We start from the raw sequence: 27,178 nt of genomic DNA on the forward strand, positions 1-27,178 counted from the left end.
GGGGTGTTTCTACAGGTGGGCGGGAGGTGGGCATTGCCCACCCAAAAGGGTTGTTTGACCACCCTATGAAAAATCAGTTAAAGGTTTAGTTCATAACCAAATGCATGAAAGTTTTTTGAATGGTGTAATTACTTGAACGTCTTCTGTCGCAGACACCATGTTGCACAAAAGCACAATGCCCCTATGGTCAAAAGGCTACTAGAGATTCGCTGGACTAGTCATTATGATGTTACAGGGTTTCACTGTTGAGAATGCAGATTCCATTATGATTGTTTCATCTGAAGTAGCTGAGGATTACCATGCTCCCATGGATATCTGTACAGAGACATCTGGTCTGTTGGCCCAGGGAAAAAGGTATAATTTCTTTGAAATTGGAAAATTTCTTGTCCATGTACTAGGTGCTCTGAAGCCAGCCAATTCTATTTTACAGGCACAGCCAGTACATTTGTGTAATGCTGGGGAGGTGTGAGGACTTCAACTGAATCTTTGAAAAACATGTGAAATGATGTTTTCTGGGTGGAACATTTTCCAGTTTCTGTGGATTAAAATCCTGCTAAAAGGAAAAGAACTGTGAGAAAACACTTTGACTGTTTTGTTTTCTCTACTGTTGAACACAGTGATTCTGATAACCACACTGTCACTGTGAATCAATCTCTGAAAAGGTCCAAGTTCAACATCCTTGATCAGGCCACTGTTGAAATGGAAACTACATTTTCCAAAACAAATGTGGATCTGTGAAAGCCACATCAAGAAATGAGGAAGATTTTGGCAGGAGACATGAACATATTTTCCTGAATCCACTACAGGTGCTTGCAGGCACAACACAAAACAATGTGAACTTGCTCAATGAAATTCTTGTGGCCAAACCAATGCTACTGTAACAACCTCGCCTCCTCTCACTCCGGCTACAACCATTCAGCACTCAGTGTTGCTGATCTATTAATCATCAGTCTGATCAACAATTATCTCCCTCACCTGTCTCTACCTCATTAGCATTGATTTGTTCCCCTATTTAAACCCTTGTGTTTAGTTCTCCTTCGCGAAGTCTACTCTCACGTAAGGGTATGTTAAGCCCGGTTTCCCAGATCCCAGATTCTTTTTTTGAATCCAACCTGTTATTCTATTCCTGCCTGTCTCCCGTCTGATTGTCTGTTGGAGCCCTGTTTGTATCCTGCCCCGTTCCAGAATAAAGTTTTGTGCTTCCACACTTGCATCCAGCTCTCATTGCAGTGTGTGACAGTTACTTAACAAACAACCCCGCAACACAGATCTCTCCACAGTATATAGATGTGTACAAGAGGACAAAGATGGATTCCCTGTGTTGCATAAAATATATATTACTGCACTGATCATCGGTGTGTCATCAGCAACATGTGAGAACTCCTTCTCTACACTCTCTCGAGTCCCCACTGCATTATGCAGGTCCATGTTACATGCTAGGAAAAGAAATTTGGTGATTTTAGCATATAATAAAGCAATCACAAAAAATCTGAACATGTAATTAGTTATGTAATCCCACCAGAGATGTTGCAGTTCTCTATATTTAATCCCCTATGTCCAGTAACAAGTTTTTTATCTTATTGTACATTTCCATTCTAAAGAAAAAAAAAGTTTCTTTTTGTGTTCTATATCTTATGCCTGTGGAGGTTTTTCCTATGCCTTAGGTGCCTATAGACTACATCAGTTGAGAATTTGTTTTGAGAAAGTGTTCCAAAAGAAAACACAAGGCAAACACATCTTACATCTGACATTTTTGTCTTACTAGCCTTGAAAATGACATCCTATAGTTCTGCATTAAGTTTGCTAGTACTGCACTCTCAGCCATCATTTCTGTAAATTTCAAAGTCAAAGTCAACTTTATTGTCAATTCTCCAATATGCACAGGACATACGGAGGATTGAAATTGCGTTTCTCTCAGGCCCACGGTGACAATACAACAGTTCGACATAACACAATGACACTGAGAGACAAGAACAAGAATTTTCACAGAAAACAAGCTACAAATATTTACAGCAAGGGCATCCAGGCACATGGTAGGTTTATAAATATGAAAAATAAATATAAAAAATCTAAATATAACTACATATTCCACAGGAATATGATGTAGACTGTTTTTATAAGTTAAGTGGGGACAGAGAGGAAGCCGCTGCGTCTGCACACGCCGCCATCTTGTTCAATGGTTGTTCATGTCTATCAAACTACATTAATAACTGCAATTACAAAATGAAGGGAAATAATCAGCAGTTCTAATAATTTTTGTCATATGGGAATAGCACGACCGTAGCTGCATTGACTATTGTATATGTGGGCTTTTATCGGAGTATGTAAATTTATTAGGAATAACCCCTTGAGATTTACCATCTCGCTTTCGAGGGGGTCCTCAATGACAATAATACAATATAGACACAATTAGACAAAACGTTCAACAAAACAAAATAACAAGCTAATTAGGCAATACCAAATGTGACAAAAAACAAACAAACAAAAAACAATAAATATCAAATAAGACATACAAAGTCTGGAGATCATATTCCAGACAGAGCATAAAAGTGGATCATTAATTTATAGATTATAGAAAAGTATTAATGTTAGTGACAGCATTAAGTAATAAAGTTATAAAACATAATTATAACATAATTGTAGATTATAGAGGTGTTAAAATGGACATGTACAACTGATCCTATAATAAGAAGATGGGGCATTTTTGAACAAGTTGAAAGATGATATAGACCGAATATTTACGGGTAGATTATTCCAATCAGAGGGAGCTTTAAACATAAAGGCTTCCTTAGCTATTGACTTAGAGACTGCAGGTACAGAAAAAAGGGGCTGTATAGAATGTCTCAGTTGATAATCAGAGGAAAAACGTACCATAAACTGCTTTAAATATTGAGGGTAATTGAAATGTATACATCTGAAAATAAATTGGAGCCAATGTCGCTGTCTTCTTATGATGGGAGAGGGCAAATTAAGAGTTTCATACATTGTACAATGATGAGTGGTGAAAGGACAGCCAAGAACAAATCTGCATAGTCTATTATATACTATATTGATTGGAAGAAGATTAGTTTTAGATGAAGTCTGATATACAACATCAGCATAATCCAATATTGGTAAAATGAGCTGTAACGCAAGCTTCTTTTTAACAGTAAATGAAAAGCAGTTTCTGGAGCGGTAAAGAACACCGATACCGAGATTCATTTTCTTCACAAAATAATCAATATGGCATTTAAATGAGAGTTCAGAATCAAGCCATAGGCCCAGGTATTTGATATGTTCAACTCTTTGAAGTTGAGTACCATCAAGACAGGCAATAACACATGAATAAGCTTTAGATTTGGATTTAATGTTTTGGCGAGTTCCAAAAATCATAGTGTGAGATTTAGTTTTATTGAGTAGTAATGTATTAGCTGAAAGCCAGTGTTGTAGGGTATTAAAATCAGACTGCAGAGCTGATTCAATCTGTATCAAGTTAGGTTTAGATGTGTATATTGCTGTATCGTCTGCATAAAGTTGAACACAACAATTAGTTGTGATCATTAATAAAAATGGAAAAAAGAAGTGGACCAAGAGTTGAACCTTGAGGCACACCTCATTGCTGTACTAATATATCAGATTTGCTTCCTTGTATAATAACACAATGTTTTCTGTTATGAAGATAGGAGTTGAACCAAAGTAAGGCATTACGTGACAGACCAACTGAGTGAAGTTTATCTAAAAGAAGGTAATGATCAACCAGATCAAAAGCTTTGGTCAAGTCAATGAAAATTGCACCTGTTAATTTTCTATCGTTCGATGCGGAGAAAATATCATTTGTAAGTTTTAACAAGGCAGTAGTTGTTAATTAGATCAAAAGTCAGATTGAAAACGTGATAGGATATTGTACTTATTAAGATAATATGACAATTGATCATAAATTAATTTGTCAAATACTTTTGCAGTAGAACAGATGATTGAAATTGTTCTGTAGTTACTGGGTTAAGTATATCACCTCCTTGTGCAAAGGAGTGATACGTGAACATTTCCATATGGCAGGTATTTCATAAGTAGATAAAGACATGTTGAAAAGATCACAAGAGGGTACATGAGAATGTGGGACGATAATTTGAGAAATATGATTTCAATGCCATCTAACCCAGGACCACTATTCACTTTTAGATTATTAATAGCATCCTGTACCTCGACAGGTGTTATTCTCCTGAAAGAGAAAGAGCTGTGACTAGACAGTACATTGTTAAAATCACCACCAGTAGAAGGATCAGGCATTATGGCAGAGCAAACCAAGGAGAAATGCTGATTATTATTATTATATGCTGATTAAATGCTCGAGCGACTAAAAGTGGATCATGCAGTATAACATTATTAACTCTTAACTGATTAGGTGAAGTTTTATCCGATACATTAATTATAGTTTTAATTCCAAAATTATTTAGGATTTTTAAAGTGAGCAAGAGATTCATTAAAATACTTGGATTTGGCATTTCTGGTCATATTTTTGCTCCTATTTCTTAACCGTCTGTACTTTTCCCAATCAGCAGGATCCTTGGACTTTCGAAATGTGGCTCAGGCATTATCTCTCTGCCTAAAAATACTTATAAAATCAGAAGTTAATCCAGGGAAGATGCCTTCCCTTAACTTGGTAGTTTTCAAGGGAGCATGTTTGTCAATAACTTCAGTGACTTCAGAATATAAAAAGTCCCAAGCATCGTGAACATTTGGTATTAGTTAATACCTGTCCCAATTAATTGAAATTAGATCATTAATAAATCGAACTATATTCATTTTCTTATAGTGCCTGATTCTGATTAATCTGGGTGGCAATTTGGGTAGTTTAATTTTCCAGATACAGTACACAATTGCATGGTCTCTAAGATAATCGGACATAACCCCTGCTTTTATAAATCTATTTGGGTGTGAGACCAGTATCCAGTCAAGCAGAGATTGACTTGTAGATGTAACATGAGTGGGCTCACTAATTAACTGTGTTAGGTTCAGACTTCCAATAATGTTTTTTTTCTTTACTAGATTTGTCAATCCAATTCTTATTGAAGTCACCTAATATAATAATTTAATTTAATAGAAATTATAGTAGAAATCATACAGTTAAAGGATTCAGCAGGTGCAGAGGGAGGTCTATAGATGTTTCCAATAGTTATGTACTAATTCTCATGCAGAGTTACCTTTACAAAAATACACTAAAAATGTAAAGGCTCATCATCAGGGATAATTAACTCAGAGACCAGATCAGAGGATACATATGTGGCTACGCCACCAGCCCTAGTGCCTCTGTCGACTCTGTATAAGACATAGTTTGTAAGTTTAATTTCATTGTTAGATATTCTGTTAGTGAGCAAAGTTTCTGATAAAGAAATAACATTAGGTTTGTAGTGTTCAACCCATGCTCAAAAAAATAAATTTTTGGTAGAAGGCTTCTGATATTCAAGTGAATTACTTTTAGTCTTTTAACACCATCCAGTTTGACATTTAAAGTTTATAGGGATACTATCACTGACCAAACATAGTAAAGCTAAGTAGATCCAGAAAAATAAGTTGTAGGACAAAGAGATACCAAATACACAATCATTTACAGCTAAACACGCAGACAGGACAAACAAGTAAACACAAAACAAACACAGAAAAAAAAAGAAAAAAACCCAAGACCAGCCCATTGACCCTTGACCCCATATGCCCAAGGATTCAGTTGAGTAAGCCAAAATCACCCCCACTTTGAGTGAGCTTTGTCTGTGTCTGTTTTAATGAAGAGAATAAATGTAGCTCAAAAAACTAGATTAGTGATTAATAAGCAAAAGGCTAGTATCTTCAATAGAAATTTCTAAAGTAATATAGTTAGGCTAGTTAAAGGCTGATGCATATAACTACATACAAAAATGGAAAATTGTTCACCGATGGAGAAAAGTATAACTTGCCTCATAAAGACGGAAAGAGAAAAAAAAAATTCCTCATAGTACAGTCAGTACAACTTTTTACGACACTAGGCTTACACTTTATGGCAGCTGTATATAAACAAAACAAACAAAAAAAACTTATTTACGGCAAACCATACCAGTGAATCTGCTGGATGTAAACATCCCAACAGCAGCAGCCAAAATAACAAAGAAAGGAGTAATTCAACCAGTTAATTTCAAAAAGTCACCTACTATATCTTGAAAGAGTGTCATTATGGTTCATAGTGGGAAGTCTTCATAGACTTCGTGACGGATAGCTGGTTTAAACTAGCCAGTAGCTTCGGAAGGAACTTACGCTGGAGAGTTCATGGAGAAATTCATAGAAGACATGAAGAAAGTTTAAGCAGATTTGTGGTCAGTAAATAATTGCTCTTTGCCATCAACCAGCATACTCAGTGTGCGTGGATAACAGAGGGAGTATTTTAGTTTAAGTTCATGAAGTCTCTGCTTGACCGGGTCGAAGGACCAACGTCTCTTCATCAGATCAACGCTGTAGTCTGGGTATATGAAGATGCGGTTCCTGTTGTAGATCAGCTGTTTTTTTTTTTTGTGAGCAAGTCGAAGAATCTTTACCTTATCCTGAAAGTGTAACAGCTTTATCAGGATAGGCCTCGGGTTGGATCTATCGTTCCATCGGACAGTAGGAGTGCGATGAGCCCTCTCGATAGCCGGCCGAATGGGGAAGTTGTCATGCCCCAGAAGCTGTGGAAACAGACAGGCCATAAACCCAAGCATGTCATGGCTTTCAGCGGATTTGGGTAATACGATGAAGTGGAGATTTTCTGACCTACTCAGGTTCTCCAGGTCCTCAGCTTTATCCATTAGGTAAGAGTTATCTTTTTCTAGTTGTTTGACCCGATTGGAGAGATCATTCAAGTCGTCCTCATTTGCTCCAACATGTTGTTCCAGTTGTGACACATGTTCTCCCAATGTAGATAGGGAGTCCTCAATACCATTCAAAGTGCAAACAATGGGATCCATTTTAGTATCAAAGTAAGTCATCATATCAGTTTTAATCTGTTGGATGGCATCAGATAAGGTTTTCATCTGGTCTTGATCCATTGTTTGGTGACTTGGTTTAGGAGTTGACAAAAAAAGGAAAAAAAAAAGAAATAATCTGTCCTTTTCCAAGTATTTGGCAACTTGGAAAATCTTTTAATGAAAAGTAACTTGTGTTGTACAGGCAGAAAGAGAGGTTTTTGAATTGTTGCTGACCTCTTTTCATATTGGATTTATTTGCCCACCCCACATATCGAAATTCCCACCCCAGGATGACATGCTAGTAATGCCACTGCACAGCACTACACACATTACAGTGCACTCATATTAGCCTAGCCACTGACGGTCATATAGGGTCAAAGCTGCATCTGTTGTAATATGGTTTTGAATGATACACACAGGGAATTGGTCTTTTTAGCCCCATCTCAGAGAAAACATTTCTGCACAAGGTTACTTTCTAGAGGGAATACCGCAAGCGGTACACAAACATCAACCATTTCTGCCGAAATCTACATAACCTCATTCAACTTTCAATCTAAAAAATAAATATATAAATGAATAATCATGGTTAAAAACGGACAAGTTCTGTGATGTATCCGAGTTGTTGCCATCTTTAGAGTCTCTGCCTGCCACGGCTCATCAGACTCTTGCTTTAAAACAGATGCTAAATAAATGCATTTAGACCCCTACCAGCACAGCTCAGCTGCTTGCTTTGGAAACGAGCATCCTGCCACCTCCAAACCCACACTGCTTCAAACCACGCTCTCAGCACTGCACTGAGGCTACTATTCTCAGAAGTAGCCTTAACTGCAGTGTTAATTTTGGCAGTTGATTTTGATTTAGTCTTAGCCTTAGTCTTTTGACTAAAATACATATTAGTTTTTGTCACATTTTCGTTTTTTAAATTATAGTTTTAGTCTAGTTTTAGTCGACAAAAAATATAGAAGATTTAGTCTAATTTTAGGCAAACACATTTTTGTCACATTTAGTCAATTTGCATTTTTGTTTATTAAATCATTATAGTGACCTTTCATCAAGCACACAGATGTTCTTAAGCCAGTTTCATTCCTTAGGTTTTCTTCTCAGTGCCAGGGACTCCTAGCTGTAAGCCTAAACTGGATCCATTTAATAATACAGTAACATCCAGAAAGGTTGTGTCATGCACTGTATGCTGTATGAAGATGTAATATGTGTCTTTTGCACTGTGGAAGGAATATGACATTTTTTGGCTGTTTTTCAAATAAATCTGACATTTATTTAATTTCATACCAGTGCCCAAACAGACCAACATCAGTGGTCTAAATGACTATAGACCAGTGGCACTCACACCTATCATAGCAAAGTGCTTTGAAAGATTGGTTTTAAAGCACATCAAATCCACCCCCTCTCCCCCACCCTGGACCAGCACCAGTATGCCTACAGAGAAAATAGATCCACAGAGGATGCCATTGCCACGGCTCTCCACACAGCACTGACCTACCTCGAACAGAAGGGGACATATGTGAGGATGCCTTTTAGAGACTACAGCTCTGCATTCAACACTATTGTCCCTAGCAGGTTGGTCACCAAACTCCTTGAGCTGGGTCTCAGTAACTCACTATGCATGTTGATCAAGGACGTCCTATCCAACCGCCCACAGACAGTCAGACTCGGGCACTACACCTCCCCAAGCCTGACCCTCAGCACCGGTGCACCACGAGGCTGCATGCTGAGTCCCCTTCTCTATTCTCTTTATACATATGACTGCGTCCCCACATATCCCTCAAACACAATCATTAAATTTGCAGATGACACAACAGTGGTGGGATTGATCTCAAACGGTGACGAGGCAGCCTACAGAGATGAAGTCTGCAAACTGGCAGAATGGTGCACAGAGAATAGCCTATCACTGAACATCAAAAAAACTAAAGAACTCATCATAGACCTCAGGAGACACCACGAGGACCTCTTTCCTCTAAACATCAAAGGAGAAGAATTGGAGAGGGTTTCCAGTTTCAAGTTTCTAGGAGCCCACATCACAGAGGACTTCACATGGACAATCAACTCCACTGCTCTGGTCAAGAAGGCTCAACAGCGGCTGTACTTTTTAAGGACACTTAGGAAGACCAACTTGTCCGTGCAGCTGCTCGTGTCCTTCTACCACTGTTCTATTGAGAGTGTATTGACATTACTGTATTACAGCATGGTATGCCAACTGCACAGCAGCAGACAGGAGAGCTCTCCAGAGAGTCATAAACACAGCCCAGGAGATAATTGGACTCTCCTTGCCCTCACTGGAAGACACCTTCAGATCACGCTGCCTCCGCAGAGCCAGCAGGATTCTGAGGGATGCAACTCACTCCTGCCATCACCTCTTCTCCCTGCTGCCATTTGGAAGGTGCAACAGGGCCTTAAAGACCCGCACTTCCAGGCTCAAATACAGCTAGCAACACCACCGACCACGCCCCCCCCCCCCCTCCCAACATCATCAACACTCCACACCACAGGACTAACAACTGTAATAGTTTTCCATACAATGACAGTTAATGTTTTATAAGGTGCAATAATATTGGTACAGGGGTACATTTTGGCACAGTGCAATAATATTTTTACATGGTGCAATAGCATAGATACAATATACAACAGTAGCTTTTGATATGCCACTTCTTTTTTATTATATTTATTATATTATCTTTTTATATTATATTTATTATTTTGTATGTTTGTGTGTGTACATGTGTGCAATGTTAATGTACCGTCTCAGGGGCTGCACAGCAAATTTTGTTGTACAACAATGTGCAATGACAATAAAGGCATTCTGATTCTAATTCAAATTCTTTTGCACTTGGTTGTTTATCATTGCAGTACAAATGACAAAAAACAACTACAGTGAAGTACAGTATACTCAGGGCATATAACCTAACCACAATGTAAGACAAAGTCAGTGCAAATATAGTATAATTAAGTTACTTATATGTAGGGCTGGGCGATATGGCCTAATATCACAATATTTTTAGGCTCTATCGCGATACACGATACAGTATCGCCATATTTTTAAATCTCCTCTAAAGCACTTCATAAATGCTCAATTTAACCCTTTGATGCATACAATCACACCAGTATGATGATTCTAATAGTCCCTACAACATATGTCAGCATTAAAACATTCTTGTTTATATTCATTAGTGGTTTCTATTGGAACAATTTTAAACTTGCATGCAAAAAAGTGGAAATCACAACCAAGTTAAATTTAACAAAACAGTATTTTGCTGCATATTTTGCAGATAACCGTTGTTTGTTCAACATCTTCCTTGTGATACCAGGGCTCCAGACTAACTTTCCCACTGGTAGCACTGGTGGTACCAACTTTCTCAGTTGGTCGCACCAGCACATGATTTGGTTGCACCCTTTTTTGTTTTTGGTACAGCATGGTATTAATCAATGACCTTGCATGCTGATGAATAGTTGTCTTAATTTGCATACCCTAGTTTTGCATTGATGTAAAGATTGACAGTGATTTGAGACTTGAAATTTGCAAAATATTTTATTCTGAACATTAAGTTTCCCTCGTACCGCAACCATGGGTACTGCGTTAGCCATTGTGGTTGAAAGTAGTACTTTTTCTTCTTCACTGGCTCAGTCGGTCTCTCCCTGCCTGCGCCTGCACTCTCATCATCAGTTGTGTCCGAGTCGGGACCTCTCGTTGGCTCTCCCTCTCCACCAGCCTCCTCCTCTCTCCCCTCATTTTGTTTTTTAACCCTTTTGTGCGTATGATCACACCGGTGTGATTAGCTGTTTAGCGCGTATGCTAAAACCGGTGTGATTAGAACACGAGATTGGAAAAAATTCTAGCTAATCCTAGCTTTGAGGAAACAGACATTTAACATTAAAAATATAGCAAATGCGGCGGTGAAAACTATGAGAAGCTTAATAACACTAATGAAAACATAATGTAACACACACTACATTGCATAAAATAAGTTACGTGCGAAAGTGTTAAAATAATCAGCTGTAGACCGCTTCATCTTTGGAATGCAGTAACAGCTGAATGGATTGTTTCATGCATTTCATCATCAGTGCGCGTGTACAGGCAGGGAGAGTGCAGGTAGGGAGAGACCAACTGAGCCAGTGAAAAAGAAAAAGTAGGTACTACTTTCAACTACAGTGGCAAATGCAGTACAGTCCAGTGGCGGACTTAGGTATGGGCGACATGGGCAGCTGCCCAGGGCAGCATCTTGCCGGGGGCGGCACGGGGCACCTGCACAAAAAAAAATTGGAATGGTGACATTTGCGCGATTTCTTTCTTTCTATTGCTCACTTGCACGTCACGTCAATGATATCATGTCACCGTGTGGGTCAATTAACCTTGTTGGAGTGGGCACCCTGATTCTAGTTTGTGAGCTAGGCAGGCTATTGCCTGGGAAGGTCTCCCACTCAGAAGTACGACATGGGTAGGGGGGTGGGGATAGGTTGACCTCAGGTCTCCCCACTCGAAGCCTGAGGTAGGGGGAGTGGGGGAATACTAATGCAATTAGCAAAATCAGTCACACTACGAAATGCTACCAAATAAACCACAATTAATTCATAATGCTGTGAATATAGTTTCACAGACACTAGTTTCACAGACACTGCGAAATTGTTAAGAATAATATAAAACCAGTCTGCACACCACTAAGGTGAATTGGTTTAGTCTTAACTGTTGGTTGACAGTGTTGGGGTATGGGTAATGTATTGATGCTTGAGTGCAAAATCAACACAAATGGATAAGAAAAGGTCTAAGCCATCAGGTGCCCAGTTTAGGAAAAAGAGGAGAAATGCGCAAAAGATAAAGGTACGCAACTATGTTATCTCTTTAGGAATATAAGTACACTATATGGACAAAAGTATTTGGACGCCTGACCATTACATTGTAATGACATTGTATTCAAATACATATACTTTAATATGGAGTTGGTCCCCCTTTTGCAGCTATAACAGCTTCCACTCTTCTTGGAAGGCTTTCCACAACATTTTGGAGTGTTTCTGTGGGAATTTGTGCCCATTCATTCTGTAGAGCATTTATGAGGTCAGGCACTGATGTTGGTCAAGAAGGCCTGGCTCACAATCTCCGTTCCAGTTCATCCCAAAGGTGCTCGATGGGGTTGAGGTCAGGGCTCTGTGCGGGCCAGTCAAGTTCTTCCACACCGAACTCATCAAACCATGTCTTTATAGTCCTTGCTTTGTGCACTGGCGCACAGTCATGTTGGAATAGAAAAGGGCCTTCCCCAAACTGTTGCCACAAAGTTGTAAGCATAGCATTGTCCAAAATGTCTTGGTATGCTGACGCATTAAGATTGCCCTTCACTGGAGATAAGGGCACCATACAAGCTAGAACCGCCACTGGCAGTATCCAAGTTACAGGAACACCAAAACAGCCTAATCATCATGCACTCGCATGAATGCACATGAAATTTTACCTCACACACTCTCAAAAAATGGTCGCATATGCGCCCGTTTTGGTCACAGTCTGGAGCCCTGGATACCCAAACCATTGCCAGACAATGTATGCGGTGCTGTTTCTTTACGGAACCAATTCATCCGCCTTCATCTTCTATTACCATTTCCAAACTCAGCACGTATAAACTTGCTTTGGCACTTCACTTTTTTCGCTCTCTCCAGGTTCTTTCTCTGTTCTGTCCAGATACAAAAACACACGTCTCACCTATATACTTCACACACACTCACCCAGGAGAGTGGTCTGGATGGGCAGGTGAGTGTGTGTGATGTATGCATGTGAGTTTTTTTTCTGTGTCTGTGAGAGGGAGTGAGCCATAGGAGAGAGCAAGAGAAGTGAAACGCCAAAGCAAGTCTCATGCCAGCGGCTTAAAAAAATTATGTGACAATTTGTACTCGATGTTCATGATATAGTCATTTACTATATCCCACGTAGAACAAGCTGCGATACATTGAGTATATTCGATATATCGCCCACCCCTTCTTATATGTTTGGAATAGTAGTGCAAATGACCATCAAGGACATACTATAGTGCTGGACAAATAAGGGACACGAGACTTAATGATAAGGGCATTGTCACTGTGCATCTCGAACATAGCGTTAGCAGTAGTCTCAACCCAGAACTGAGTCGAGCAAAACTCAGGCAGGCTATTATCAGAGTGGTGCTTCTCACTTGCGGTTACCACATTCACACTAGGATTAGTGTGAGTGTAAGCAGACACAGTAATAAAACCTAACTAGCATAATATTACAGGGTACATGAAAACAATAAATTATAATAATTATATAATTATAATAATGGTTATGAATTTACAATATCTCTACGACACAGGCATAATAGGACACTGTGCACTAGCTGACCTGTAAACAAACAGCGCCAACAATCGCTATTGCAGTGGCAAGCTAACATAAACACTAACAAGTAACATATATTGACCACCGCTTCATTTGCAATACTGTTCCTAACGACAAAGTGAAAAAAGAGAATATTTCACAGACTTTGTCGTACACTGTAGGACCTAGCTCAGAACAATGCTAGCATTGCTGGATATCCTAGTTATGAGCTTGCTAACTTGCCAATACCGAATGGCAAGAGTGAGAGTGAGCGCTGTTCATATCTATGCTGTAGAGTGGGGAAGTAAGAATTAAGAAGCTGTCCAGCTAGCTAGATAATAGAAGGAACATTGACTTAGTAGGTTGATCATGTAATGTTAACATTCATCCTGCACCCAAACAACTTACCTACCGATATGCACAATTAACATTAACAAGTCAAGCGAACAAGAAAAGACAGCTGTCTGCTTTTAGCTAACAATCAAGCCTTTAAGTTGATTTTGACAGCTACAGAACTTACCCTATCATATACTGTATTTCTGGCTGGTGTGCCTTCAAATGCCTCAATGTATGTACTGTTTTTCCCACTGATTTTGTACCCGCACGGTCTGCATTGTGTTTTATTGTCAATAGCACTAGTGATATAGATACAATTTCTCCATAAATCAGCTTTTTTTCTTCTGAGTGTTCCATTGGTGGGGCAGCACGACCTGGACCTGTATGTCAACCAATCATAAGCATGCAGTACACAGTTATGCATATTTTGTTAAGTGAGTGCCTGCACGTAATTTGATAAAAAAAAAATATGGTAGCTACATTGCTTATCCATTCGTCTGTCTCTGACATTATCGTTTCGTTATTATTCGTCAACAAAAATTGTACTATATTTCGTCACGGTTTTTATTTCCAAAGGTGCATTTTTATTTTGTTATCGTCGCAGCAAACCTTCACAGTGCAACAAAATGGGCTGTTTCCCCAAGACATGTAGTGGAGGGGGAAGACAAAGTCATGGAATCAGTTTCGGGAAAAAGAGGACAACGATTCAGAGGCCCAGGAAAGGCAACGCGAGTTAAACTGCTCTAGATCTTGCAGAAGCTACCAATGTTAAGGCAGACAATGAGCTGTCCTTGTTAGCTGCCCACATCAAGAACATGGCAATTGCCATTATGAAAAGATGGGGCATTACCAAAGGATGGACCATGGGGCTGTGGTGGGCTCCTGAGTGGCTCAGCGACTAAAGGCCTTGTTCCGAGTGTGGACTGAGCCCAACTGCCTGTGTTCAAAACTGCCAATAACAGGGACCTGACAGCAGTGGAAAAAGAGGTGAGCAGGTTAGCCAGGGTACCTATGTCACAACACCTTCTCAGAACCCTGTGGGGATATGTACACATATCTACAACCATTATTTACAATGCTTACTCCTGGCATCTTCGGAATGTATATGGCCCTGGCCATCCGGTAAGGAGAGGATTGGGCATGACCCCTCACCCTTATCATGCCATAAAAGAACACCAGGCCATTTATTGATGGGCTTTGTGACACTGCTCTTGACTTAAGATTAATACAAACATCCTGGCACAGCCATGCATGCAATACCACTGAGATACTTGGCACCTGAAACGTGAGCCCCTATGGGATCACACATAGTTCACTGGAGATTCTAAGGTCTTTGTCACGTAGCATCTACCTGGGATCCTATCATCCAATCAGATGACGCGATCATTAGAGGCGCGAGTTTTCTACCCGTGACCGAACTGTGTGCCCACGTGGACTATAGCGTTTGAAGTGGCTCTATATAAGCGCGGCAAAAGCAGTGTCCCTTGGTTCCCTGCTGTTGATGGCATCACATCTCATCCAGCTCTGCTAGGGGATCCCTCCTTGCTCTGGGAGGCGGGGGTAAGTCCTTTCCCCCTGAAACAGATGCACTTAATCAGCAAGCTCTGAAAGAGGAAGACTCCTCTGCCGATGCCTCCCTACTAATCAAAACCAATGCATCCTGAAACCCACCGCCAATGCATTGTGAACTCATCTTCAACTCTGGACGGCCAAGCTCTTTGCAGTACGCCCCGTTACGAATCCACAACCGGCTCTGGAGGCAAGTCCCTCGACAATGAGAGATGCAACCTTAGAGAATGAAATGCCCAACGCAAAGTTGGAAGCTGTCGGAAAAGACGGCTATATCATTAAATGCGAAGATGACCAGATCTCTTCATTCATTCCTGTGTTGACGAAATTTGTACAGGCAAGGACGCCAAAAGACCTAGCTGTGGGTAATATGTAGAGCTTCTTTTACGCATGAATGCAACCCAACACGAAGTTGGAGGCTGTCAGCGAAGACAGTTACTACAAATCGCCAGAACACCAGATCTCTCTTGCGCGTCTCTGTGTCTTCGGTGACAAACCCAGAAGCCTCCGGTGGAAAACGGACTGCGGCCTCCCAGTAAGCCTGCCACAAATGAGCTTCCCATCCCCTCAAGTCTGATGGACTGGCCCTCCTCAATAGCTCGATGAGTATTATTGTTTAATACTGGCATTGTTTGTTGCGTAGCTTATTTGATCTTGTACAAGATGTGATTAGACATATCCACGACTCGTACAATGATAATTTTTCCCCGTTACAATTACCATTATGAGACTGGTTAGATTGATTTACAAATAGTTCATTTAAACTTGTCAAGTAAGGAAACTTCCACGATTAGAAACATGTCAAATTCTGTTTTGCCAGCGCATGTCAAACTATAGTTATCACTTCATGATCTCCTGTAGCTTGACTTAGCTGCTGATAGCCACTCCGAAACACACAAATCCTTATCATCACGTTTCCCTTTTTTGTGTTGTCCTGTCTCACAGTAACCTTATCTTGATTAATTCATTAATTCATTTTCTGTTCTGTTTGTTTAGATATTCTAATTTATTTCGTTTAGTTTTGTCAGTGTTTGTCTGTGTTGTGTTAATGAACTTGTTTTATTAATTAAAACATCTCGTCTGAATTTTGTATTGACAAACTGGGGTCTAATAGGCTTAAAAAACCTCATTTTATTAATTATTATGTTCGTTGAGGAATGTTAACTATCCTCGCCAAATGGCTGGTGCCTCTGTGGGGATAGGCATGTCCCCTACATAACTGGTACCCCGTGTGAGGAAGACTAAATTCCCCTACAACCCTGTGAGTGACAGGTGCACAGATCGCATCAGTGGAGTGCTTATCCTCTTATTGTTGCCCACTTCTCTTTGGTGAACTGTGGGCCTTGTAGTGCAAGTAGTCATGAGAGTATATTGGAGGACTGCAGATGCCTTGCCCTGTACATGAGTGCAGAGGTTGTTGCAGTGAGATAGGCTAAATACAACAAGGTGATAACAAAAGTTGGCTGAAAAGAGGTAGAGAAAAGCAAAAAACAGAAACAACATATCAAACATCTGTCTGACTGTTACCAAACTTACTGAATGAGGAGTTAACGCATAAACCTGCTGCTTGGCTTATCTTTTTGCTTTAAAATTTATATTTTAAAGGCTCATTATTACAGTTTTGTATTTCTTTGTTCTCTTTCACTGTTACTTATAACATTCTTCCTCAGCCCTGGAACTCAAACTATTTTCTGATGCCCCAAAAAATATATATTTAAATAGTTAAATTAATGTCATAAACATGCAACGACTAGTCAACTAATGGCTTGAGCTAATGTCTACTAGTCGACTAGGAAAATCTTTGGTCGGGAGCAGCCCTAGTAACTTCACAGAGCCAAGGAACAGTTAACCCTTTCGCCTGTAACTTATTTCTTATGGCATGTAGCACGCGTGTTACCTTATATGGTTCGTTATGTTTTCATTTGCTTTATTAAGTTTCTCATAGATTTCAGTTAGCATTTGCTATATTTTTAGAGTTAAATCGCTGTTTGCTCAAAGCCAAAATTAGCTAGAATTTCCAATCTAGTGTTGTAATCGCATCAGTTTTAGCATATGTGTTAAATGGCTAATAACACCGGTGTGACCGTACGCACTAAAGGGGTAAAATGAAATTTGCCGTTCAGCACATCTGCGTTTGCCACGCCTTTCAGTAATTCAGCCAGGTAAATATCCGCGCTGGAATTACGGAAGAAAGTTGCGGTCAAACTTGATAATATGATTAATTTGCGTTAAAACATTAACGCGTTAAAGTTTCACTATTAATCGTGAACGAGCGTTAACACGTTAGACAGCCCTATATTTTACTTGTGCTTCGATTGTCATATCTGCAAAAGAATTACCAAAGCGCCATTAACAACTTCCTGGATGACACAGAAAGAAGATCTCAGTAATTCAGCCTGAGGTGAGTCTGTCTTTCAGCGCAGTGATGGGCAAGGACAGTTCCCACATGGGACAAGTACATGCAAAAATAAAACTCTAAACTGCTTTAAACAGATGGCAGGAGGCCAAATGCCAGATGCACAAAGTGAGGTAAAGCGCCTGGATTACCCAAATGGATTCTATTTTCTGACAGAGAGCACAGGCTGGGGTGTCTGTCTTGCCAGCTTTAATTTTCTGTTTCAAATAAAAGCTGGCTGGGAAAAACAGAAAAAATCAGGGACACTTGTGTAACGGCGAAAAAGCCCAACTATATCTGGATCAGACTGGATGGGGATGGCAAGCACTTGTGGTGACGAGACTCTTTAAACCTGTCACAAACAAGGACAGGGTATACACGGGGGGACCACATTCATTAGCATATTAGCACAACAGAACGACCACTAAACAGGCTTCCACAACACACCATGCTATCGATGCGTCTGTCTCTGTGTGATCCCCTGCAGTGACACCCAAAAGGCTGCTCAGGGATTCAAGAGCACACTTCCCTAGAAACAACAGTGTCATGACACCGTGGTTCCGCTAGGGACGCTAACATCTGTGGGTGAGAGAAGTCAAGCGCAGTCCAAAGGGAGCAGGTGTAGTTCACACTGATGCAGAGAGCTCATCATGTATGAATTATCACTGCTTTCAGAGAAAAGGCACTATCACATTCCTTGTGCACTGCTAATAGGCTGCAGTCTGTTTATTTTTTCAATGGATTAAAACACTCATTGACAGCTTGCTGGGGAAACAATATACAACATTTAAAATGTTTTGTCTTAATTCTCTTCACCACAAGAACAGGATCAATAACCTTGTTCGCTAAGAATTACATAAATATTGCCTGTAGGAAGCAAACATATGTTGGGCCTCATAACTCCTTTGTGAGCATTCCTCAATTGTAGTTCTGATACAAAAACACATACAGACACCATGTTTTTCATAACAGGGACACCACTGTTTGTGTTGGTGAGATCTTACATAAAGCAGACAGTAGAGCGCAGTCAGGTTCCAGCTGACGAAGGGAAAAGGGGTTACCAAGGCAGGGGCGAATCAACCTTTTTAAAAGTGGGGGGGGGGGGGGGGGGGGGGGGGGTTCTGGGAGAGGGAGGTGAGTATTTTCCCAAACATTTTCCAAATCATAACTAGAAAAGTGCATTTCCTGAAGAAAAAGCAGTGTGATTGCGACCCAGCAGCAACAACGTGCTAACGTAAATGAGACGATCGCTAGGATGTGGCTAAGCGGTTACTAGGGTGTTGCTAGTTGGTTGCTAGGACGTTGCTAGATGGTTACTAAGGTATATGAAGTGGTTACAACCCAATCGGGGTCAGACCGCACGGGTTACAGTTGGTTTGGGGTCGATATCTCAAAAACTGTGGGAGGAGAAGAAAAAAAGAAAAAGAAGAATAAAACTATCGCATAACAATAGTGTGCTTGCAATATGAACACTAATTAAGTTCCTGAATTTCTACATTTCCTTTACGTCAATAGTATGTAAATAATATTAGGTTTTAATGTACAATGTGGTGTCACACCATAACATATTAAATTCATCAGCATGTCCTACTATTAAGTATTGACTTCAGACTTTTCAGTGCCTTTAAAACATTGTTTCATATCCTATAAAACAAGACTTAAATGTTTTTGTTTTTATGTTTTATTATATGAGTTTTTAAATTGATTTGCTGTCAAAAATACTCTTACAAAAGGTAACACTTAAGCTTTTAATATTCTTCGAGGTGTAACGGCTGGTCGTGATCGCATTACCACCTTGAACGCGCATTATTTTCTGCTACCCGAGCTCCGTGTCGTCCATTATCGCTTACTTAATTACCAAGCTCAAACAAATAGCCTTCGGTTACCCAAATAAACACTAACATAACATTAAGGAATGTTAGAACGAACACTAACGAAAACTGAAATATCTAGTCAGCTGGCAAGCCTTAGGTAGCAAGCTATGCATAACAAGTTCATCGTATTATAACTCCACTGACATGATTTGACCTGAAAAAGGAGTCAATCCTCTGCCTTTTCCTTTTGTGCATCCTAATTATCTTGCATAACAAAAAGAACAATAGTACAATTGATGGGACAATTTATGATAGGAAAATGCAATGGTGCAAGAGATGGTCCAAAAACATGGAGTTACTCACACTTTAACTTGCTAGCTAGTTGTGACAATGCTATCAAACTAAATAAATCCAACTACCACTGGCTAGCATTAACATTAGCTGGCTAGCTGGCTCACATTAGGGATGATTGACCTAGCTAGCCACCTCGTCTAGGATATTTTATTTTAGGCTATATCTTCCATGGATAATGTTAGCTGGAATCACTAAGCAAGACAACATTGCGACAGTAAATTCTACATTTCTAACTATCTACATAGCCTAATGCAGTATCGTGTCACACCTCAAATTTATTGACAGCTTCAGAAGCCCTTTTCTCACGCACGTAACAATTACCTCAACGGACTTTGAATTTGTTCTCTCTTCTCTGACTCTGATGGATTTTGCTGTGACTGCCTGGATGGCCATTCAATCAATCTAACTTGACCCATGTGTGTTTGCTTGTGTGTGTGTTTTAAGATACAGAACTCCTACTCTGGAGTAGTTTTTTGCGGATTTTAGTTTCGGTTAATCCCACAAGAAAGTGGTGCCCATGCACCGAGGTAAATTTAAATGGCAGGGGTAGGTCATTTGGAAAGGACCAAAGCTCTTAACTGTGACCATGCCCTGACTGTAAACAACACCGAGCAGCAATTCTCAGTCCAGACCTGGAAATTCCCTTTATCTGTCACAAGAAATATGTGACCAGGGAAGTTTCAGTTTACAGACTCAACCACATTCTGCTCCTCATGACATGTATTTTGGGACAGACCTGTGCTGCATCAAATACTGGTAGATATAATATTTACTAATATTTAATGTGAATATTTAAGTTGAAAATATATCTTATAGAATATATTTTTAGCTTAATCAATAAATTGAACATTTATATTGCCGTTTTAGTATATTTCTGATTTTCATTCATATATTTTAATCGTATTTGTAATATATTCCTGGACTGAACAAAATATTTGTCAATACATTACAATATATTTCATTTCCATAAGAAACCAAACAATAATCTGAAAACACCCAAATTAAAAAGTGAAAGAGGGCATATTTTTCCATGGATCAAGTCAAGTGTGAAATAAAGTAGCTATTCAAGGGTCTTTGATGAAATTAATGAAATTAATTTGAAATTAATCTACTCGCGGACAGAATCGACTCTACTTTGCGTAAAACTCTAGACGCCGTTGCTCCCCTCAAAAGGAAGAAAATCACAGACAAGAAGCTAGCACCTTGGTATAACGACCATACTCGTGCTCTCAAACAAGCCACACGAAAACTCGAAAGAAAATGGCGCTCCACCAAACTACAGGTTTTTCTCCTGGCGTGGAAGGAAAGCCTCCTAAATTACAAGCATGCCCTCACAGCTACCAGATCCAAATATTTCTCTACTCTTATTGAGAGAAACAAGGACAATCCTAGGTACCTGTTTAGCACTATTGCCAGATTAACCAAGAGTCCTGCATCAGTTAACCCTACCATACCAGCAATTTATAGTAGCAGTGACTTCATGAACTTCTTTGACAGTAAAATCTTAAAGATAAGAGACACAATACAAAAATTCTCATCAACTTCTGGTTCCTGCCTGGCCAGTCCCGTTCCAGATTATGTAGACATGTCTATTAGGCCCGCCCCGCGCTTCGACTCTTTTATACCCATTGAATTTGGCGACTTTTCTTCTCTTCTCAATTCATCTAACTCTACCAGCCAACTTGACCCCATACCAACTGGCTTCCTAAAACAGCTATTGCCTGCAATTGGCACACCACTATTAAATCTTATCAATGCCCCTCTTATGTCTGGACACGTACCTCAGCCCTTTAAAGTAGCAGTTATCAAGCCTATTCTGAAAAAGCCTAATCTTGATCCCAATGACCTGTCAAACTATAGGCCCATCTCGAACCTTCCATTCCTCTCCAAAATTCTGGAAAAAGCGGTATCAAAGCAACTCTGTGCCTTTTTACACTCTAACAACATTTTGGAAGTTTTCCAGTCCGGATTTAGACCTCACCACAGTACGGAAACCGCTCTCCTGAAAGTGCTCAACGACCTTCTACTCTCCTGTGACAATGGCTGTATCTCTCTTCTTGTGCTACTAGACCTAAGTGCAGCCTTTGATACCATCGATCATTGTATCCTCCTTGACCGCCTCGAAAACCTGGTTGGCATAAGTGGACATGCCCTATCTTGGTTTAGATCTTATCTATCAGAACGATATCAGTTTGTCTCCATCAACAACGAATCCTCCGCTCGTTCCAGAGTAAAATATGGTATACCTCAAGGATCTGTGCTTGGACCTCTGCTCTTCTCGTTATACATGTTGCCTCTTGGCGATATCATCCGTAAACATGACATTAATTTCCACTGTTACGCGGATGACACTCAGTTATAAATATCAGTCAAACCCGATGTCCCTCTGAATATTTCAAACATGGAGGCCTGCCTAACAGATGTAAAGAATTGGATGGCCCGAAACTTTCTCCTCCTCAACCCGGACAAAACCGAAATATTGGTCATAGGCCAAAATTCAATCAGGAGCAAACTCACTCATTTTACATTGGACCTTGATGGTGTCTCCCTTGCCCCGAGTGCAGCCATCAAAGACCTTGGTGTTGTTATTGATCCCGAGCTCTCCTTTGAAACTCACATAACTAACACCTCTAGGACTGCCTTCTTCCATCTGAGAAATATTGCTAAAATCAGGAAAATCGTATCAATTAACGACGCTGAAAAACTAATCCATGCCTTTGTAACATCCAGATTAGACTACTGTAATGCCCTCTTGTCAGGATGTGCAAACGTCTCATTAAAACCCCTTCAGCTGGTGCAAAATGCAGCTGCTCGAATCTTAACTAAAACTAAACGCTTTGAGCACATCACCCCAGTTCTGGCCTCTCTCCATTGGCTACCTATTAAATACCGGATCATTTTTAAAATACTCTTACTCACATTTAAGGCTTTAAATGGGCTTGCCCCCCCCTATCTTAAGGACCTTCTTCATCCATATCTTCCGCAGAGAGCCCTTCGCTCCCAAAATGCCGGGCTTCTCACCATTCCAAGAGTGGGCAAAACTACTGTAGGCGGTAGAGCCTTTTCCTATCAAGCCCCTCTCCTGTGGAACAGTTTAACCTCTGAGATTCGGGGAATAGACTCTCTCTCCACCTTTAAGTCTAGGCTCAAAACATATCTATATAGTAAATCCTTCAGCTGAGGGACATGGCCTGGTGCTGGCGTGGATCATAGAGTCTCTGGTGGACTAAGTGGTCATTGCTTTCATGGACCCTGTGCCGTGATCTGGTGTTGACTGTCTTAGGGTCGCCCTCATGACTATGCCGGTCCCTTGCCTCCCGTCCCCTAGGTTATGCTGCCATAATGTTAGCCTTCCGGGGTCTTTCCTTGTTGCACACCTTTTTCTCTGCCCCTCCTCTCCTGCCTCTCTGTTCTACATCCCTGCCATTCTTATCATCCACTAACCACTGTTTTCTGTTTGCTTCCTATTCCCTGCTCCGGGCTCCTGTCCGGAGCTGTAGCCCAAGCGTCTCATCTCGTTTTCCAGTCCTGCTACCTCGCTGCCCTGCCCATCAAAGCCAACTGCATTCCAAGACCCGGACATCCTAGGAGACATTCTTATAATCACTCTACTGTTAACTGCTATTGTTTGTCAATAACAAATGTACATTGCATAATATTGTGTCTAACTCTATCTGCCCAGTGCCGGCCAGAAGCAGATGGGCCCCCCCATGAGCCCGGTTCTGCTCAAGGTTTCTTCCTGATAGGGAGTTTTTCCTTGCCACTGTTGCCTTGTTGGCTTGCTCTCAGGGGGTCTCAGGCCTGGGAACAATGTAAAGCTGCTTTGTGACAACTTGTGTTGTAAAAAGCGCTATACAAATAAAAATGAATTGAATTGAATTGATGTGACAGGCAACAGATTTTTATCTTTTATATTTAGGTGCCATCAAATGCATCTGTATTCATTACCGGTACCTGTTTGTTACTGTGTTATGAAACAGCTTTACACATGACACAAGAAAATCATACACGACCCTACATTTAACATTATTTTAAGGTTAATGTTAAACAGCACACGCTTAAATATCGGTAAACTCTCTGAAACAGCTGCAATCCTACTTTGTTGGAATCAAATAAAATTTGCAGGGTTGTAGAAAAGGGCCACGTTTCTGTTTCTGCCTTTGTCTTTGTCTTTGTTTGCGCACAACCCCCACCTCTCACAGGCACTTGTTTACAACTCAGTTGAAACCTGGCCAAACCAGTCCTGCTGCTCCCCTTATCAGCAGGACCCCCACAGGTCAACTCGAGGCACAGGTGCACCCCCAAGGACGGCCCCCAGGTCACCATTTGCCCTTGGACCTGCCCGTATCCTTTGGCCACCAATCAGGGCCTCAATAGGGCCAGGGATACGGGACAATATAAAGGTCGTAGTGACCTCCCCCACCTCAGTACCGCAACAATACCTGGGAGGTGAAGAATTGGGGAGACCAAGCCTTTGGGGACCAAGCATTGTGCTGTTGTTGTGTGCGTCTGTGCCAAAGTAAGTAGTATGTCTAAGTTCAACTGGTTGTAATACAATTGCTTGTAGAGAGAGAGGGGTGTGCATGTTAATTAAGATAATGTGTCCTTGACGTATAAATGTGTCCATAGCCATTCATGCAGTCAAAGCCTGTATGTCGCATGCCTGTTTGTATATTGTACATTCAATGGAACCAACAGTACTGATCATTCTCCCTGCTTACTCTTCGCAGGAAACCACACACACATACAACACAAACCCTCGCATCCATCCATTCAAATCCCCAATAAACAACTGAACCTGGAACCTGACTCCTGTGTCCTGACTGACACCCCACTGTGACAGCAAATTAGCCTGAACCTAGTTACGGGTGAAACTGCCCCCTCAGTTTCAAGGGTATTGCATCACAATAAGGCATGTGAAATTGACATGTAAAAAACCAGGAAGCTATTATCCTCTGAAGTTGAAGTATTTTCACATTACACCGATGCACAAATTAATTTTAAATACATCAGGCTGGATGAATCTTTTGCTCCGTACTCACAACTCTTGACCCTGGCCGTGAGGTTCTTCTGGAGCGTTTGAACAGGAGGGGAGTTTCAACATATCTGCAGTCTGAGATACAGCTCTGCGCAGAGCAGAACACTACAACTCTAGGAAAATAGGCAGTTCCTGGAGACGGAAGGAGAGCTAAACAAGATGCGGAGGGAATTATACCAAAATATTCACTCTGCGTCTTCTGGAGAGAACTCACCCCCAAGAAAATTGAGATTTCATCTGCTGGCAAACAGCTTGTATACTATTGAACCATCTCTTATTCACTTGACTTGTTTCAATACAAAGAGGGTAGAACAAGGCGCATATAAATGAATTCAAAGATACACAGGCAATTTTCCACTGTAATGGGTTTTCTGTTTTGTGAAATAGGACATTATGCATCAGATTAAAATAAAAAAAAACAGTAAAATACACATTTTACATGCTTGTCTTATTTGCTTGTGAGTTAATAATCTTTATAAGTAATGGAATTTAATGCCATTTTTTTAGGTATCAAACAGTGTTTGGTTTGAAGGCTTGTTTTAAAACTAATGGCTTGCCACATTGTGTGTGTTTACAACTGGACATTAAATGAAAATTATCACTGTGTAAGCAGACTTCAATAAAAATCTGAAAAACCACTTCGCATCTCAAATCAGTGCATCATGGTAACGACTGGAGAATCTGAAATAATCCTACATAAATAACACAGCCATTACATTGTTTCATATCCTTCATTCAAACATGCAAAGCACCTGGAACTCCTCCTATGTCTAGACACATGAAAAGACTAAGAGCCCAACCTCCAGCCACACACTCCCCTCAATCTAAAACTACTGTAACATTGCTGGTTCCACCCGCCTAACACTGCTGTATCCATTCCCCTCACCCTAAAAATGCTGTTTCTGCTCCCCTCACCCAACACTGCTGTTTCACCTCCCCTCACCCTAACACTGCTGTTTCCATTCCTCCCACCCTAGCACTGCTGTATCCATTCCCCTCAGCCCAACACTACTGTTTGCTCCCACCCTAACACTGCTGTTTCCACCCCCTTGCCCTAAAACTGCTGTTTCCATTCCCCTCACCCTAACACTACTGTTTGCTCCCACCTTAACACTGCTGTTTCCACTCCCCTCACCCTAAAACTGCTGTTTCTACTCCCCTCACCCTGAAACTGCTGTTTCCACTCCCCTCACCCTAAGATTGCTGTTTCCACTCCCCTCACCCTGAAACTGCTGTTTCCACTCCCCTCAATCTAAACGTACTGTTTCCCCTCACCTAACCCTTGATAGGTTTGACCCAGTTACATTCTATTTAAATTGCATTTTGTTTGAATGTTGTTTGAACTACATTTTGTATTTACGTTCCCACACACACACTCTGCAATAGTCCTCTGACTGTTAGAGATAAACGGCCACATATAGGATTCAAAGGGATGTCCCCGGTAGCTGACCCAGTGGGTGTCCCCAGGACATCTAGGTGTGATATGCACTTCCCGATGGGAATGTTCACACCTGCCATTTGGTATACCACGGACAAGGTACTTAAACCTTCGCTTGTAGCCATTATGTTGAAGATCTCGGTCGGAACACATGTCGCTGCTCCCACGCGAGTCTCCCTTTGCGCATCGAAATAAATCTTTTCAATTGAAAAGTGGTCATCAGTGTGTTACTTCGCCAGTCCCAACTTGGTTCCACGAACGAAGAAAATTCCTAACACCCTAAAACTACTGTTTCCCCTCACCTCACCCTAACACTGTTGTTTCCAATCCCTCGCCTTAACACGGCTGTTTCCACAGTAACACTGCTGTTTAAACTCCCTTGCCCTAACACTGCTGTTTCTACTCCCCTCACCCTAAAACTGTTGTTTCTACTCCCCTCACCCTAACACTACTGTTTGCCCCCATCGCAACACTGCTGTTTCTACTCCCCTCACCTTAACACTACTGTTTGCCCCCACCCCAACACTACTGTTTCCACTCCCCCCACCCTAACACTGCTGTTTCTACTCCCCTCACCCTAAAACTACTGTTTCCCCTCACCTCACCCTAAACTGCTGTTTCCCCTTAGCCTAACACTGCTGTTTCCACCCCTTCACCCTAAAACCGCTGTATCCATTCCCCTCACCCCAACACTGCTGTTTCCACTCCCTTCACCCTAACGCTACTGTTTCTATTCCTCTCATCCTAGCACTGCTGTTTCCATTCTCCTCACCCTAAAACTGCTGTTTCTACTCCCCTCAACCTAGCACTGTTGTTTCCATTCCCCTCACCCTAAAACTGCTGTTTCCACTCCCTCAATCTAAAACTACTCCTTCCCCTCACCTCACCCTAACACTGCTGTTTCCCCTCACCTCACCCTAACACTGCTGTTTTTCCTTACCCTAAAACTACTGTTTCCCTTC

At 40.9% G+C, this 27,178-nt stretch overlaps 1 protein-coding gene across 5 annotated transcripts in view; it reads right to left on the reverse strand.

Annotated features, from left to right (window-relative positions):
- Positions 1-27,178, reverse strand: part of zmiz1a (zinc finger, MIZ-type containing 1a) — a 191,807-nt gene that overhangs the window by 84,264 nt on the left and 80,365 nt on the right. Inside the window, exon 4 of one of the 5 annotated variants that reach the window (XM_036547492.1) lies at positions 6,540-6,668. The exons of the other annotated variants lie outside the window; for them this stretch is intronic. The gene's annotated coding sequence lies outside the window, so the exon portion shown is untranslated. The remainder of the gene's footprint in view (positions 1-6,539; positions 6,669-27,178) is intronic. 5 annotated transcript variants of the gene reach the window in all.

This window comes from Megalops cyprinoides, chromosome 15, assembly GCF_013368585.1.
Source record: "Megalops cyprinoides isolate fMegCyp1 chromosome 15, fMegCyp1.pri, whole genome shotgun sequence".
Lineage (NCBI taxonomy): Eukaryota > Metazoa > Chordata > Actinopteri > Elopiformes > Megalopidae > Megalops > Megalops cyprinoides.